This window comes from Erinaceus europaeus, chromosome 15 (genome assembly GCF_950295315.1).
Source record: "Erinaceus europaeus chromosome 15, mEriEur2.1, whole genome shotgun sequence".
Lineage (NCBI taxonomy): Eukaryota > Metazoa > Chordata > Mammalia > Eulipotyphla > Erinaceidae > Erinaceus > Erinaceus europaeus.
Window position 1 is genome coordinate 13,702,576 of NC_080176.1, and position 16,729 is coordinate 13,719,304.

Here is a 16,729-nt window from a genome sequence, read left to right on the forward strand (position 1 = left end):
AGAGGGAGAGAAAGACAGACATCTGCAGACCTGCTTCACCACCTGTGAAGTGACTCCCCTGCAGGTGGGGAGCCAGGAGCTCGAACCGGGATCCTTATGTTGATCCTTGTGCTTTGCGCCACACGCGCTTAACCCGCTGCGTCACCGTCCGACTCCCATGGATCCAGTTTTTATTATGCTCAATAGTTAGGAAAATGAAAAGATCTGTGCTGATTGCTTTTCCAACATCAGGAAGAAGTGTGAAGAGCTAAACTCTGGTACTACCTTTAACACTCTGGCGAGCCTTCTTCTGAATGCATCATCACACATTTCTCTGAAACCCCATGCAGCTTTTAAATCTCACACACACGGACTATTTTATTCTGGCAACCCACTTTTGAGACCCGCAGAAAGTCTGGGAAAATTTCATGGAAACACTCTCCAGCACTCTCAGGGATGGCCACCAGATGGCGCCGCTTCTGAATTTATCAGGATAAATTTATCAATCTATCCCTGCACAATCAAGGGGTCAGCATGTTGGGTCCTGGGCGCCCCTCCTTGCCATCACGCTAATGGAAGGCTGATCTCTGTCATCAGAGACACATGTATGTGGCAGAGCCGTGCTGCACCCTGACCTGCAGGACTGTCCCTCCTCTGTGCCCTTCTCCATACCTGGGCAAATATCTTGGCAGTTCAGGTTGGGGCTCGTTGTGTCTTTGTGCCTGTCTCCAAATGAGCTGATGAAATCCTTGCAGAGAGACCAGTTCCCCTAACCCAAAGCTTTGTGCTCACCAGGCAGCAATGGTGGTTGTGTTTCAGTAGAATTTCAGTTTCAGAAATAAGGTGGTTTGGAAGATAGAGATCAGAAAGGGCTAAAGGTATGTGTTTTGAAACAAAACAAAAAAAAAAAGAGAGAGAGAGAGAAAGAAGTATAAAGTGAACATTGGACCACAGTTCAGAAGAGAGCTCACAGATCAGAGCTCACAGATCAGGCCGTGTGCCTTGCCAGGTGTGTGGTCTGACGCTCACCCCCAGCACCACATGGGAGTTGCACAGCGCCAGGCGGAAGCTCTGGTGCCGTGATGCCACTCCTTCTCTGTCTGAAATAGAAGTATGGAACAAGCTGACCTGGGAGTAGAGAAATCACACGAGAACTCCCAGTCAGCCCGCAGGTGAGCTGTCCTGTTGGTCAAAGTCAGAGCTCCAGGGAGAGCATGTGCTTTCTGTTGTCTGATGAGATTAAGGAGAGTAGCTTAAGGCCCACATGTCCGCATCGTCACCATGCCAGACACTGTTCTCCTCGGTTCATCAGCTGTGGACTCATTACCTATTTATTTATTTTGGTCATAAGGGCTATCACTGGGGCTTGTTTTAAAGTACTTGTACGACTTCTGGTAGCACCCCCTTTTTTTTAAATTTGACCGGACAGAGAGAAATTGAGAGGAGGAAAGAGACCCCTGCAGCATGCCCCCTATGGACAGGGAACAGGGCTTAGACTCGAGCCTTTGCACATGGTCTATGTACATCTCAGAGATGGTTGCCAGACGTGTGCTGCCATCTCTGTGCTCGCCCCACCCCAGAGGCCCCTGTGAGAGAGGTGGATGGTGTAGACAGGTGGGAGGTGTTGGCTGGGTCAGGAGGTTACCAGCCTCTTTCTACTATCTCTCCAAATGTGTGACCTTGACTGCAGGAGCTCAGATTCCTCAGCTGGGAGGCAAGCTGCCCTGACAACTCATGTTGGCTGCGAGGGAACGATGCAGGTGTTTCTGGGCTGACCGGGCAGTGAGAGGACCACTGGGAGGCGTGCAGACCCAGCAGGATGGCACCCAGCACTCCCCCGCCTTTCCCTCACTCTTCCTCTTCCCCATTCTCCTGCTCCCCCTCTCCATCTCCCCTCTTCTCTACTTAGCCTCCTCTCTCCCTGCCCCCTTCCCCTCTTTCCCTCTCCCTTCTCCCCCAAGTGCTTGTGGGGGCCATCACTCCCCGTCTGCGTTGCTTTTTTCACCGTGTACAGGTTTACAGTATTTATCCCCTGCATCTTTTTATGCTGTAATTTGGGTGCTATTTTTACACGCCAAGGCCATTTTTAACCGAGCACAGATTTCAATTGTCTCTCGGCATATATCATTGTTTATATTAATTAATGCTAAAATATTCTTGAGGGGGGAGACACATCCCACAGAGCTTTATGCAAGGAGACTTCGAATTCCCTCCTGCCCCCTCTTGTCTGGCGCATCGGTGGATGGAGGTCTCAGCATCCTGCTGTTTGATGACAAGGGCGTGTGCTCTTCTGCACAGACACCCGCCTGTGAGAATTAATTGACAGGGTGTCAGCAGTGGGTTGGGGGATTAGCACCAGCAAGGGATGTGTGTGTGTGTGTGGGGCGGGGGGGGGGGGGGGCGAGTGATTGACAGATGAAAGGAAAAGGGAACTGTGTTGGCTGGCGAGGAGAGTGATGCTGAGTCAAGGCCCCCAGGTAAAAGCCTTGGCTGGCCCACAGGGACAGAGCTGGGCTTGGAGGGCTGCAGGGACGCCAGTGATGGCCACCTGCCTGTAGTCAACATCCTCAACATCCTTCTCCTTCTTCTGACCCCATGCCCCCTGCATGTTGAAGAACTACTCTCTTCTACACTCAGCCTTGGGTTTGAGACCCAGCACCATATGAGGGTACCATGGACAGAGACAAGTGAGCTCTGTGGATAGTAGAGCAATGTTATGCTACCTCTCTCTCTCTCTCTCTCTCTCTCTAAAAGAAACAAAAGCAGAAGAAAAGGAAAAAGAAAGAGGAATGAAAGACTGAGCTGGAGAGCCAGCCCAATTGTCTCTATGAAGGTCTGGCTTTATTACTCAAGGCTGCATTAAAAAAAAAAGTCAAAAATTATAGCTGACCTTCCCTGTAGTCAGCTTCAGCTTTGCATCTCTCTCTCTCTCTCTCTTTGACGGAGTATGAGACGTACAGAGGGAGAGAGAAAAACAAAAACAGAGACACCTGCAGCACTGCTCCACTGCTCATGAAGTTTCCTCTTTGCAGGTGGCAGTTTGGGACTTGAACCCAGGGCCTTGTGCATGGTAACATATGTGCTCTGCTGGGTGCACCACACCCAGCCCCTCCCTCTCCTGCAGCAAAACCATCACACCCAAGAATGCTGGGAAAAGGCAAGGTAGTCTGCCCAGGCAGACGCCTCTCAGAGCAAGTTCCTAAGGCAGGAGATGAAAGCAGCTCAGCCGATACCACCCACAAGCCCATTTCTAATCCCAGCATTGATTTTCCTTTGGAAGAGCCCCCCCCCCCCGGCTCCCACATGCATCTCCCTGTACTGCCAACACGCCTCTAATACAGATGTAGAAATCAGTCACGTAATTGAGATGAAGCAGTTGCTTCCCTCTCCTTCCTTTATCCACCTCTCACCCTGAGTGTGTGTGTGTCTTCCCCATCCCTTCCTCCCCCAGGGTGCTCAGGAGCGCCAGCCCACCCTCCCCCCCACCGCTCCCTCACACCCCTCACTCAAAGTGAACCTCTCAAATACTGACAAGTAGAAAATATGACAGAGTCACGCAAATCGAACTGGAAATAACGTGAGATAATGGGATCTGGACGCACGGCTCTCTTTTGAACCACTTTGTCCAGGATGCGTTTTTCCCTCTAGCTCTCCTTTGATAAGGAAAAGTGAGGAAATCTATGTGTTTCTGGGGGAAATGTCTGATGGAGTTGCTTGCTCTCTGACGGACAAACGTGTCTTGAAAGAAAATCACCGTGTTTCCTAAGGCCCTCTGGCAGCTCAGCTTTCTCAGCTCTGGGCTCTGCAATGAGAGCTGGCGGTGGTGGTGATGGACGTTTTCCCTGAATGAGAAGTCAGGATGCTTGACCCATGCTGCTTCCTCTCTTTCAGCGCCACCACCGTCAGCAGTTACTTTCTGACCCCAAGTGCATGTGAATGTGAAGCTCTGGACCGTCCTTCTCCTTCTAATATGCTCTCTTCTGAAGCAGATTTCTTGTTGTCCAAATCTACAGCTGAGCATACCTGTGTCTGCTGCAGCTGGGGTGGAGGACAGCCGCAATCCCGTGCATCGGGGCTCCTTGCCTTCTCCTGGGGTGAAGGTAGCTTCTGAGAGCTCGGATCTGGGCTGCCACCCTCTTGTCCACGTTGACGAGTGCTGTCCATAGACCCACACACACACCAGAGCCACTAGTGAAGACAGTGCAAGAGCCATGCTTGCTCCTGCGACCCCCTCAGATTCAGGTCAGACCCTGCTGGCCTGGGCTGAGGGTGTTTCCTTCGTTCCTGTTGGTTTGCCTTCTTACTGGTAGGCTGGAGATGGTCAGAGCTGCTGTGTTGGGGGACACCGCCTTGGCCCTGTGTCTCGAGCTCTGGAGGCTGCCCTGTGCCTCATAGAAGTTCTTGTGGCATCTCTGGGCTCCACCTAAGAGGTGCCAGGATCACAGCTTCTTGCCCCCAGATCCAGCTTTGACAGCTACAGATCTCCCAGGCTGCTGGTGTGAGAACTGTGAGAGATGGTTCATCTGAGGAGCTACGTGCATACATGGTAGTTGCTCAGCTAACACCATGGTCATTCTGTGTGTGAGGTAGGAGCCAAACACAATTTTTCTCTCTTTGTCACGAAGGTTATTGCTGGGGCCCTGTGCTGTATGACTCCAATGTTCCTGGCAATTCTTTCCTCCTTCCCTTTCCTGTGAGACAGAGACACCACTCTGGAAGCTTCCTCCCTGCAGGTACTCCCATGTGCTAGCCTGAGGTTCTTTATGGAAGGCATAGTGCTTGGTGCTTCGTACTTGGAAGATGCAAAGTAGAACTTATCATCTTGTTAGTGAATGGAATTTTCTACAATGGTGTTTTATTTTAAATATTTTATTTATTTTAATGAGAGAGATACAGAAATACAGAGATACAGAGAGAAAGATCAGAACACTGCTCACCTCTGGCTTATGGTGGTGCTGGGGATTGACCTGGGACCTTGGAGCCTCAGTCATGAAAGTCTTTTGCATAACCACTATATTATCTCCCCAGTCCCTCTAGAATGGTGTTATCTGTGCTTTTTCTATTTCTCATGATCTGTGGCCATTTCCAGGTCGAGTGGTTCCTTGAGGAGCTTTGGGGATGGGGGGATGTCTTTCTCACTTTGTGTGGAGCCCCCATTGGGCAAGGAAGGCCAGTCCTATCCTTGGGCAGTATCCCATGAGTGACCATCCAACTTGGGGCAACAGCTTTGATGCCCAAGAACATGGGGCATGTTGTTTGTGAACCTCAGGCTTGAGGTCAGAATCTAGTTCCAGCCCAGTCCCACTTACTGGTTACACAGCTGGGCACCTGTAGAATTGGGGAAAGCCCTTAGCATCCCTGCCCCTAACGGCCCTCCTCATGTCTGCTCAGTGGAGATGGACACAAATGGCCCTACGGGTCGCTCAGGCTCCTTCCCTCCCTCTCTTTCTTCTTCTATCAGGGATGACCAGTGTGCAAGTCGGTCCCTATGTTCTCTATTCATCTTCTTCTTGAAAGGAGTTTTCCACCAAGGAGAAGCCACCCCTCCTCCATCGCCTGAGCTCTGGCTGCAGGAATGAAGGCAATGACTTTTGGCCCTTGAATTCAGCTCTCCGTGAGGACTGAGCACTCAGCCTCCCTCTCTGGGTTCAGTCTTGCTCATGAGTGTGGGGTCTAGAGCCAAGAATCCAGGGGTTCTAGGTCTAAGTCTGCCTCTTACTGTGTGTGACTCAGGGAGGACATCCCTCCCTACCCTGAACCTCAGCTCCATCATCCTCTGGAGCCAACAGACAAGATCTGTCCTGATGGGAAGATTCTGTGTTTCCGAGACCTGCTATGGGGAACAAAAGAGAGAAGACAGCCACTGGTTAAAACTTGAGAATGCCAGTTAGGCTTCTGGTTTGGGCAACAGTTTGGACAACTCAAAAGGTAGAGATCTCTAGGATGAAAGTCTCTAACCTCTTGGAGCCTCAGTTTCCTCATCTGTAGAGAAGGGGACCAACATCCCACTGTCCACAAGTATGTGAAGGGGTAGTCTGATGCTCGGGCCCCAAGAGGCCATCAGCGTGTCAGCCAGTCATGCATCCTTCACACCCAGATGTCACATTTCCAAAATACAGGGCCTCCTCAGTCGGCTGAGAACCAAGAAAGTGCTCACGTGTGTCCCTGGGGTCTCCAGGTTTGAAAGGGTGGTGGAATGGCAGCAGTGACAGAAGCTCAGCTACAAAATGAACATCCAGGAAATGAAACAAGCAGCTGAGATTGCTAATTGGAGTTTGATTTCTAAAAATGAACTGCGATTCTCAGCAGCGCTCAGTCACCTGCAAACCTGGGCCCTGATGAGTTAATTCTGCTCTCTGTCAGTGTGAAGACATTCATTGGGCAGAGGGCAGGCTGGGGGAATGGGGGAAAGGGCCCAGCAGAAAAGAAGGGAGTTTATTTTTCAAACTCAGAGTCTTTCCTGTGACATAGCTATGCAGTGTCACTTCTCTAGCTCATTTCATTTCTTTTGAATTTAATCAAAGAGGAAAGGAGAGGGAGAGGGAGAGGTCAGTGTGTGCCCAACCAGGGATTGAACCCAGGGTCCTGTGCCTTGCCACTGAGCCACCTCTGCAGCTCCCGGGGGCCATTTCCAGGGGGAGGAAAACCCCCTGGGGGTTGTGGGTAGGGGCAGTGTGGTGCTGCTAAGCTGGTCTCCCATGGAAGACATGTGGCCACTGGACTCAGAGTCTCAGGTTCTTCAGGGCTACTTTCCCTACCCATGCTCACTCATAGAATGGAGACCCAGCACCCACCTGTGCCACGGGCTGCACCCTCTGAGCCCAGAGCTCCCAGAGAGCTTTGTTGAGATACTGTTTGCCTACCATGCAATCCATCTACTTTGAGTGTACAGTTCAGTTTAGTGTGTATTCACAGTTATGCAGCCACCACCACAATGGATTTTCAAGCACTTTCTTCACCCCACCCCCAAACAATTAAAAACAATTAGCTACTTCTTGTTTTTTTCTCAACACCCTACCCCTGAACAAAACTAGCATACTTTCTGTCTCTACAGATGAGCATATTCTGGGCATTTCACATAAATGCAGTCAACTCCCTCCTCCCCCCAACTTAGAGCTCTGGGTCATGGTAGAACTGGGGGTTGAACTTGGGAATTCAGAACCCCAGGCATTAAAGTCTCTTGTAGGACCATTATGCTGTCTCCCCAGCCCCACAGTAATTTTTATTTTTTCCAGAGCACTGCTCATCTGGCTCATGGTGGTGCTGGGGACTGAACTTGTGACATTAGAGCCTCAGGCATGAGAATCTCTTTGCAAAACCATTATGCCATCTCCCTGGTCCAATATACTGTCTTCGTTACTTTAACTTTCTGTCATCTGTGTGTGTGTGTGTGTGTGTGTGTGTGTGTGTGAGAGAGAGAGAGAGAGAGAGAGAGAGAGAGAGACATGGATCCTTGCACATGTGTGATTTTACCACTCAAGGCTGACTTTTTCACAAACATCTGCCCCCGCCCCCCACTTTTAGCCACCAGGGCTATCACTGGGGCTCCATGCCTACACAATTTCACTGCTTTCAGTGAATTTTTTTTATTAGATAGAGGTTGAGAAACACACAGAGAGGAGAGATGCCACAGCACTGTTTCATCACTTGTGTAGCTTCCTCTGTGAAGATGCTCCCATGTGGTGGCCAGGGGCTCACACCCAGGTTCTCACACAAGGTGATACGTGTGCTCTGTGGGTCCCCTGTCCACTATCCTTACTTTAGACCGAGACAGAGAGGGAGAGACTGCACAGCACTGGAGCTTCTCCAAATGTCCACGTGCCATACCACTCCCACATGGTGCTGGGACGCAAACCAAGGCTGAAGCGTCCAAGGCTTCTGACTCCCTTGCTTCACTTTTTCTATTAGAGAGACCAGAGCACCACGTTCCCACTTTCTGTGGTGCTGGGGATCGAGTCCAGATCCTTCCACAGACAGGACAAATGCTATAGTGCTGGGCCACCTCCCCAGGCTGTCCCTCTCCTCTTAGTCCCCTCTCCTCCCCCTACTTCTTTTTGCACACAGGGTTATGTCTGGGGCTGTGCACCTGCCCGATTCCTCTGCTCCCGGTGGGACACTCTTCTCTTTTTCTGGATAAAGAGTGAGGTGCAGAGAGAGACAGGCAGACAGGAGGAGAGACAACACAGCATGCCCCACTGAAGCTTCCCCAGACGGCTACATAAGGAACCCAGGAGGGGTCTGTGTGTGAACTGCACCACTGCTGGGTGACATGGGGAACATCCCTTTGCCCTGAGCCAGTGACCCCATGTGGGAAAGAGGGTGTGACGAAAGCTACCTCGAGGGTCTGTGGTGAGGGTGAAGCAGCAGAGCCCTCGCTTCAGAGGAGTCATGTGATACCTGGCAGCTGTTGTCAGTATGATAACCGCCGGGACAGCGAGAGGCCTGTAGCAGCGCGCAGGACCTGCATGCCTGAGGCTTCTGGCCAGTCCCCAGCACTGTGTGGTGCTCTGACTTCTCTCTCGCAATGGAAACACTCTTTCTTAAAGGAGAAGAAGGGGGAAGAAGAGAGCAGAGGGAAGGGAAAGAAAAGATGAGCCCAGGAGCTGGGTGACAGCTCACCTGGTAGAGTGCACATGTCACCATGCTTGAGGACCCAGGTTCAAGCCCCTGGTCTCCACCTATATGAGTAAACTTCACAAGCAGTAGAGCTGTGCTGCTGGTATCTCTCTTCTCTTTCTGTCTTCCTCTGTCTTCCTCTCTATCTCCTCTCTTCCCTTCACCTCTCCCTCTGCCTCTCTATTAAAAATGCCTGTCTGGAATAGTAGAGTCATTGTGCAGGCACTCAGTCCCAGTGATAGCTCTGGTGAAAATAATAATCACAATAACAATAATAATGGCAATAAGCAGTCTGCATGGAAACCTCTTTCATCTGGGACAATCCCTGACTCTCTATTTATCCCCAGCCTCCTGGGTGGCTCAACATATCGATTCTCTGAAAGCATGCAGCTTAGCCCTGGAACAGAGGCTCATTTAATAAACTCTGCTTACGGGGCGATCATGCACACAGCCGCTGCAATGAGTGACTTTAGTGGCCCAGAGAAGCCCCACGGTGGCAGCAGCTAACGCTCATCGCACCTGACCCAGAGCCACTTAGTCCTACAATGCTCCAGACTCTCATAGTCCCCATTTTCCAGGTGAGAAAACGGGGCTCACTTCTTCGATGCTATGTGGCTAATGAGTGACGCATCCAAGACTTGAACCCAGGTCTTCCAGACAAGAGTTAGGGATCTTCCCCAGGTGAATCACATTCTGAGCCTGGGAAGCCAGGACTTCAACACAGAGGAACAGCATTCAGCCCATAATGGTACCCAAGGACATAGGCATTGCACGTTGTAAATTCTGTGATTTCAGAGCAAGGGAGGAGGAGAGGGGATGCAAGGCTTTGAAGAAAGTCTGCAGTGTCCCAGCTGTCCAAGCTGCTGCCTGTGTTATAGCCCAGTGGACCCTGGAGGCCCCAGAACCAAGTGTGGTTCCCTCTTGCTGCTGTCCTGCCAGGAATGTGCATGAACTCTGACCTAGCTGGGCAGGAGGGGTTGCCATGGATACCCGAGGGTGCCTAGCAAAGCACTGCCAGTGTATGTCCCCCCCATGTCCCACCTTCTCTTCTAATACAAGATGATTCTTATGAGCACAGGGCTGTCTAGAATAGAGACTCTTTTTCATCCTTCTCTGCAGCCATGTGCAGCCACTTGTCTGCATTTTGGACAGGGAGATACAGGTGGAAAGTGGTTTGTGCAACTTCTGGAAGTTTCTCTGAAAGGCATGAGCATGTGCTTTGCTTTCACCTTCCTGCTGGCTGGGGCATCCAGAGAACATGGAAGGAAGAATATGTACAGAAAAGAAACAGAGGTAGGGAGTCAGGCAGTAGCTCAGCGGGTTAAGCGCAGGTGGCGCAAAACGCAAGGATTCCGGTTCGATCCCCTCGGCTCCCCACCCGCAGGGGAGTCACTTCACGAGCGGTGAGGCAGGTCTGCAGGTGTCTATCTTTCTCTCCCCCTCTCTGTCTTCCCCTCTTCTTTCCATTTTTCTCTGTCCTATCCAATAACAACATCAATAACAACAACAATAGTAATTACAACAATAAAAACAACAAAGGCAGCAAAAGGGAATAAATAAATGAATAATAATAAAAAGAAACAGAAGTGGAGTTCTGGGCATATAGTGTGGTCATAAATCCTGCCATGGACTTCCTTCTAGACTGTTCATGTGTGTGGGAGGGGTTGTTTGTCTCCTTGTTTAGAACATTCTACTTTGGATCTCTGTTATTCATGACTGAATCTGTCACTGGAGCTCTCCCCAGCACCCATTGTCTCCCCCCCTCTCTCCTCCCTCCCTCTCTTCTTGGCAGTAGCCTCTGATGTCTCCTGGGGCCTCACGCAGTTCTGGAAGGCCTCCAGAGTTGGAGTACATGAGCCAGGCTAGCCCACTCGGCATCCTCTGTCCTCATTATCGAGAGGAGCGGAGCCGCTCAGCCAAGCTGACCCAGCCAGAGGGCATCTCAGGGTGCTTGCCCTGAGTCTAGAAAGTCCAGCATGGGCATCTGAAGCCAGAAACTGTGGCTGACACTTTGTCCTGGTGAAGGGAACCTGCCTGGGGAGGCAGCTGGCATAGGAAGACAAACGTGGTTCTGTGATAGTCAAACCAAGCCAGAGTGCTGGAGGGCTGTTCATGCTGCCTGCCGTGGGGTGCTGGGAGCTTTGCAGGGCTTCCTAGGGACCACAGTTCACCTTAACTACCTCTCTAAAGACCTGGTCTCCAGGTGAATCACATTCTGAGTCTGGGGAAGCCAGGACTTCATTCAGCACAGAGATTTTAATTAATTAGTTAATTAATTAATTAATTGTGCCTTCAGGATTATCCCTGGGGCTCAGTGCGTGCACTACGAATCCACTGCTTCTGGAGGCCATTTCTCCCATTTTGTTGCCCTTGTTATTCTCCTTGTTATTATTATTGTTGCCATTGCTGGTTTTGTTGTTGGATAGGACAGAGAGAAATAGAGGAGGGGAGGATAGGGTGGGGAAGAGAAAGATAGACACCTGAAGACCTGCTTCACTGCCTGTTAAGCAACCCCCCGCAGGTAAGGAGTCAGGGCTCCAACCAGGATCCTTACAGCAGTCCTTGCACTTCGCGACACGTGCACTTAACCTGTTGCACTGCTGTCTGGCCCCGATTTTATTCTTTTAGCCTGTGGATCTAAAGAACTGACTTTCAAAATCTGAAGTACCTTCATATACCTGTGATAGATTCCATGGTTGTGGTATATAAATACTTTCCTACATTTTGTATTTATGTTTCTAATATTTTGTTAGCATTTTGTTGATTTTTGTATAAGAGATATTGGCCTATGTTATGAGAGATGTTGGTCTGTGGAATTCTCTTCTTATAATGTCTTTATCTGATTTTTTAACTATTTGAGTAATGCAAGTTATAGACTCAGGCCATATTCCCTCTATTTTGATCCCTTGAAAGAAGTGAAACTGCAGAGAATCAGCAAACTTCTTACTTAGATGTTTGGTGGACATTGTCAGTGAATTCATCTGGGCTTGATGTTTTCTGTTCAGGGAGGTCATTTAATATTGATTCAATTTCTTGAATAGGTTTAGCTCTCCCTTTCTACTTTAAAGCATGGATCCTTCCTCTTTTTACACAAAGAAAACTCTTCTTAGTATGAAAAAGGCTATCCCAGGATTTCTCAGACTGAGACTTCGGTGAATATGGGAGGTCTAGAATTCCTCCATGGTCTCCATCCCACTTCATTTCTGTGATCTTAATCCTAACAGCATCATAGGACCCTGGTACTCTAAGGAATGCTTCTGAGATGCCAGTAGCCTAGATGCCAGTGTAACTGATAGGGATGCAGGGTTCTCTGACCCCCACCTGAAGACCCTGGCACATGTGTGCAAGCCTCTGAGCTCCCCTGCACCTCTGTGGTCTTCTATCACTGAAACGCTGTCCCCACCAGTCTTGCATCTTTAATATGGAAACATAGTGACACAGACTACAAGTCATTGTGACAGACTGCGTCCTTGGAAGGGTTTTGTGAGAGTTGTTCCAAGTTGTAAGGACCCAAGTTTGCCCCTTGCTGTACACTGCTGTTGGGAGTGGAAATTGGTGCAGCCACTGCAGAGAGCAGTCTGTCAGCATGGGGTCAAGTTCAAGGTGAAACAGACCCTCCGACTTGGCCATGGCACTTCCAGGGATATGACCAGGTGTGAGCTTATAACCTTTTGCACACATTCACGAGGAACAGGCTCAAAGGCACTAGCTGCAACTGTGTTTGCAATAATGAAAGACTGGGAATCACCAAAATGTCCACTGGTTAAATGGATAAGGAAGTAATTATACACTCACACAATAGAATAGTAGACAGCTGTCCAAATGAATTAGCTCTATGTATGTCACCTTGTGTGATTATTAAAATACAATGTTAGGGAAGGGAAGCAAGATCCTAAATCATGTGTATGATGCACTCTTATTTTCGACAATTCTGAATATTATAAACATCATTCATACGTGATGAATCATAAAAGCATGGAAAGATATACACATGTTGAACTCAGGAGAGTGATGGATCTTGGGCAAAAACAAATCCAGCAGGGGACCAGGCAGCGGTGCATCCAGTCGAGCGCACACATGACCATGAGCAAGGACTCAGGTTTGATCCCCTGCCCCCCACCTGAAGGGGGGGAGCTTCATGAGTGGTGAAGCAAGTCAGTAGGTGTCTTATCTTTTTCTCCCTATCCCCTCTTCCCTCTCAATTTCTTTCTGTCTTATCAAATAAAATAGATAAAGAAAAGAATAACTTTGATAAAATTCTGACTTTTGGGGCTGGAGAAATAGCATATTGGTTATGTAAAAGACTCTCATCCACGAAGCTCTGAGGTCCTAGGTTCAATACCCAGCACCACCTTAACCCATAGCTGAACAGTGCTATGGGGTCTCGGTCTCTCTCTCTCTCTAAAATGAAAATCAGAGTAAATTTAAAAAATAAAGCTTTAAAAAATTCCAACTTTTCTCAACTTCAGTGAATATGGGGTTATTTATACACAGTTCTTAGTTCTTTCTACAGGTAAACTTTAAATAAAAAGCGTTTATTTTTGTCTTCCTACAAACTATATATCAAACAGTTCCATAGTCCTTACTATGTGTTTGACTATGCAAAGGCTTATATTCACACCTCCTGACAACCTTATGAGTCACTTAGCAGCAAAGCAGAAGGTGCACAGCAGCAGAGACTCACCCAACAGGTGCTGAACTGGGCTCCAGACCTGGTAGCTGTCCCCGCCACCCACACTCTCAACACCTGTCATGTGCCAGCCATCATCTTGCCCTCAGCAACACCTCCTGGGTGTGTCCATCTCCCTCTGCCTCTCCCCCTCCCCCTCTTCTCTGTACTGTGACACTCACCTGACTCCATCCTAAACACACAGCAGACATTGTTGAGTGAATGAATGAATGAATGAATGAATGAATGGATGAATGAATGAATGAATGACTTCAGTCTCTGGAAACCAATCTGTAAATGTCATACTCAGGGTTCTTGTCCCTGAATCCTCCTCCCCATTAGAGGTATATGCCAAGTCAGCCTGACTAGTAGAAAAACTGGCAGAAATAAAAATCATGTGACACTTTTTTTTGAAGGGCTGCTTAACTCCTTCTGCATATAGCTGGGCTGTGCAGAGAAAGTTGTGATGCTTTGGAAACGTCCATACCTTCTGACAAATTCGTTTTCTTCCTGGTTACAAGTTAAATGCCACACCTTCTAGGAAACTGTCTTTGGCCACCAGCCCCTTCCCTGATGTCTGTTCTGCTTCACACTGCTCCTTTCATAGTAGACTTCCATTAGCACAGGCATGTAGTGTCACAACTTAAAAAATTAAGTGACTCAACGCTGATTTACAAAATTATAAGGTACAGGGTATAATTCCACACCTTTCCCACCACCAGAGCTCTGTGTCCCCCCATTCCCTCCTTTGGAAACTGCAATTCTCCCAGGATCACAGATAAGGGTTGACTGTTACTTCTGTAGCTCTCTATCTATATTTATATATATTTGCCCATTTTTTCTGTGTCCTACCTTCTCATTCTTTTTTTTTTTTATTTTGTTTTGTTTTTCTTCTCTTCCTTTCTAAGTCATACCTAGATCCAAGTGTCTTTCTCTCTCTTTTTATTTTTTTCTCTTCTTTCTCTGGATCCTGGTGGAACTGGAGTTCAGAGCCCTCTGGTCATCTTCCTCTAACATCTATTCCTCTGGGAGTATGGACCAAATTTCTTTTTGGGGTGTAGAAAGTGGAAGGTCTGGCTTCTGTAATTGCTTCTCCACTGGACATGGGCGTTGTCAAGTCAGTGCGCACCCCCAGCCTGTTTCTATCTTTTCCTAGTAGAGTAGGACTCTGGAGAGGTGAGGCTCTAGGACACATTGGTGAGGTCGTCTGCCCAGACAGTTGAGGATGAAATCATAGTAGCATCTACATCTTGGTGCCTAAAAGGTGGTAAGATATAAAACAGGGCAAAATGATTAGTGAACAGGAACCAAAAAGTGTCACAATTAAAAAATTATTCATTGATATTTATTTTATATAGGTAGTGAAAAAATGAGGGAATGTGGGGGTAGAGAAGGAGAGAGAGAGAGAAAGAGGGGGGGGGACCTGCAGCACTGCTTCCCCTTTTGTGAAGATCACCCCCTGCAGGTGGAGGTAGGTTCAGACCTGGGTCCTTGCTCAGGCGCTAGTACTACTGGTGCGTCACTGCCCAGTCCCAGGATCACAGTTCATATTCCTGTATTTACATATGGATTCATTCTTCCTAATGACTTTCTTCCCTAGGAGGCCATGAGCCAACTCTAAGAGGCTGAGGACCATGAGTGTTGGTTCACACCTTCTCTCCGTGCCTCACACAGTACCTGCTCCGTAGTAAGTGCTCATTTCTCATCGCTGTGTGACCTGGCTGCCAGCTGAAACTGAAAGATGTACTGGAGGGGTTTCTCGTGTGTGTGTGTGTGTGTGTGTGTGTGTGTGTGTGTGTGTGTGTGTGTGTGTGTTTAGCAGCAGAACTCCTATTACTATTTGAAACCACATGGTTTCTCTGGTGAAACTGGGGATGGCTGTGGGACATCTATTTGCCCCACCTTCTCCTCACTACTCCCACAAGATCCCTGGGCACTTACCAGGCTGCCCAGTGACACGCATCCATGGGCCCTCCCCTTGAAAGTGAGAGCAAGGCCTCTTCACCACAGAGCCCCGATTTGTGACAGTGCCGTCTTCTCTTGGTGGCCCACCTCAAGTTGGTCTCCCGGGGTGCCCTGCTAATAGAGCCATTAGTCCTCCTCTCGGTGAGCTTCCAGACTGGGCTGCCTCTCTTCAGGTGACCTCTTCCCAGGGCAGTGCTCCGCCACTCTCTGAATTCTGGCCTAGACCAGCGGGAGCTGTGCTCATCCTTGGTCATCTGACCATCTAATTCCTGTCCAACTAATGAGCTCCCTGAGAGGCCCAGCCAGGCCCTTGCTTGGTGCAGCTGACCCAGTCACAGTGTTTGCCTGGGTCATGTCCCCAGGCCATGCACAATGTCCCACTGAGGAGGCTGCCAGCTACAGTCAGTTGTGGCAGTGACTGACCCTGGCTGACTCTGTGGACACCAGGCAACAAGGATAAAATGTTGGGACAGAGACCCTTTGCATGTCCTTGTGAGTTTGAGCAGGACTTCTGGGGAATCCTCCCTTGGGGGAACTTTTACTCTTGGCAGCTGTCACTGTTGTCCTGGTCCTGTCTCTTCATCCTGCTGGGGTTCCTGGTTTCCCTGCCTCTTTCTGGAATTCTAGCTCATGTGTTCACAGACAGAGCTGGTGCTAGCCCCTGGCTCCAGGAGGGTCAGGAGTGCTTCTGAAACATGTTCCTGGGCTCTGTCATGGGCACATTAAGACAGACACTGAGTCCCTGAGCTGTGACAGCCCCACTTACAGACACCAAAAAAGGCAATGTGCATTCCGTAGAAACCACACTTTGGCTTTTGCACGAGGGAATTCTGCTTCTCACTTTCAGAAGAACATGCAGTGCATTGCCTGAGGATGCTACACTTTGCTGTAAGATAGATTCTGTGTTGGGTGATTTGGCCAACAGCTGGCTAGCAGGAGCATTGTGAACACTTTGATGGCAGACTGTGGAAAGCGGTGACCTTTGGTATGTTGGTGCCTTACTGCATTTTTTTACTTAGTGTCTTTCCAGCTCACCATTGGTCTGTCAGGATGTTGCTGTATTTTGAGTCCAGGAGGAATGAGCCATCTCCCAGGCTCAGGGAGGGTTCATGAGATGTGGGTAGCAGGAGGAATACAGTTTTTTAAAAAATTTGTTTATTGGGGGATTAATGTTTTACAGTTAACAGTAAATACAATAGTTTGTACATGCATAACATTTCTCAGTTTTCCACATAACAATGCAACTCCCACTAGGTCCTCTGTCAGCCTTTTCCAGGACCTGTAGGAGTACAGTTCTTGAGGTTCATAATGTAATAGTGTCCACATAGACTTAGATACCCTCCTCAGCTACTTCCTATTACAGTTCCCTCACTCACTCCAAAGCTAACCTCATCAAAGCAAGGACTGCAAAAGCTGAATAAGGGCAAGAGACTGGCATACTTTAATGATGACTCTTTAGTCACTATGATGTTCTCTCAGTAAGGACTTGAACCTCATCCA

At 48.8% G+C, this 16,729-nt stretch overlaps 1 long non-coding RNA gene across 1 annotated transcript; it reads left to right on the forward strand.

The window, feature by feature from the left end:
* The first annotated feature begins 1,012 nt into the window (after window positions 1-1,012).
* On the forward strand, window positions 1,013-16,387 carry LOC132532977 (uncharacterized). The gene is made up of 3 exons (XR_009544874.1): window positions 1,013-1,151; window positions 14,865-14,951; window positions 16,077-16,387. It is a non-coding gene; the product is annotated as an uncharacterized LOC132532977 (long non-coding RNA).
* The last annotated feature ends 342 nt before the right edge of the window (window positions 16,388-16,729 follow it).